The following is a 1,638-nucleotide window of genomic DNA, read 5'->3' as shown; positions in this document are numbered from 1 at the left end:
TTTTGCACACGGTGTCCGTTTTGGGCCCATAAATACTTTTTGGAAATGTAGCGATCGTTTTGGATTGAACTCACAACTTCGTCATGACGTACGAGGGATTTCGGCCATTTTTTGAAAGAATGAGCACTTGTATATTTGGAACGCTTGGATTTTCGGCGTACTAAGAATTGAGCGTAACTTTTGCACATGGTGTCCATTTTGGGACCATTAGTACTTTTTTGAAATGTAGCGACCGTTTTGGATTGAACTCACAACTTCGCCGTGACGTACGTGGGATTTTGGCCATTTTTCGAAAGGATGAGCGCTTGTATATTTAGAACGCTTGGAGAGTTGGCGGACGAAGAATTGAGCGTAACTTTTGCACACAGTGTCCGTTTTGGGCCCATATGTACTTTTTTGAAATGTAGCGACCGTTTTGGATTGAACTCACAACTTCGTCGTGACATACGTGGGATTTTTGCCATTTTTCGAAAGAATGAGCGCTTGTATATTTAGAACGCTTGGAGAGTCGGCGGACGAAGAATTGAGCGTAACTTTTGCACACTGTATCCGTTTTGGGCCCATAAGTACTTTTTTGAAATGTAGCGACCGTTTTGGATTGAACTCCCACTTCGTCGTGACGTACGTGGGATTTCTGCCATTTTTTGAAAGAATGAGCGCTTGTATATTTAGAAATCTTGGAGAGTCGGCGAACGAAGAATTGAGCGTAACTTTTACACACAGTGTCCGTTTTGGGCCAGTAAGTACTTTCTGGAAATGTAGCGACCATTTTAGATTGAACTCACCACTTCGTCGTGACGTATGAGGGATTTCGGCCATTTTTCGAAAGAGTGAGCCCTTGCTTATTGGGAGCGCTTGGATTGTCGGCGTACAAAGAATTGAGCGTAACTTTTGCACACGGTGTCCGTTTTGGGCCCATAAGTACTTTTTGGAAATGTAGCGACCGTTTTAGATTGAACTCACAACTTCGTCGTGATGTACGTGGGATTTTTGCCATTTTTTGAAAGGATGAGCGCTTTTATATTTAGAATGCTTGGAGAGTCGGCGGACGAAGAATTGAGCGTAACTTTTCCACACAGTGTCCGTTTTGGGCCCATAAGTACTTTTCCGAAATGTAGCGACTGTTTTGGATTGAACTCACCACTTCATCGTGACGTACATGGGATTTTGGCCATTTTTCGAAAGAATGAGCGCTTGTATATTTAGAACGCTTGGAGAGTCGGCGGACGAAGAATTGAGCGTAAATTTTGCACACGGTGCCCGCTTTGGTCCCATAAGAAGTTTTTGAAAATGTAGCGACCGTTTTGGATAGAACACACCACTTCGTCGTGACGTAAGAGGGATTTCGACCATTTTTCGAAAGAATGAGCACTTGCATATTTGGAACGCATGGATTGTCGGCGTACGAATAATTTAGCCTAACTTTTGCACACGGTGTCCGTTTTGGGCCCATAAGTACTTTTTGGAAATGTAGCGACCATTTTGGATTGAACTCACAACTTCGTCGTGACGTACGTAGGATTTTTGCAATTTTTCGGAAGAATGAGCGCTTGTATATTTAGAACGCTTGGAGTGTCGGCGGACGAAGAATTCAGCGTAACTTTTGCACACAGCGTCCGTTTTGGGCCCATAAGTACT

Source organism: Olea europaea, unplaced genomic scaffold (assembly GCF_002742605.1).
Source record: "Olea europaea var. sylvestris unplaced genomic scaffold, O_europaea_v1 scaffold5007, whole genome shotgun sequence".
NCBI classification, from domain to species: Eukaryota; Viridiplantae; Streptophyta; class Magnoliopsida; order Lamiales; family Oleaceae; genus Olea; species Olea europaea.
The sequence above is the reverse complement of the archived record's forward strand: the minus strand, read 5'-3'. Positions refer to the sequence as shown.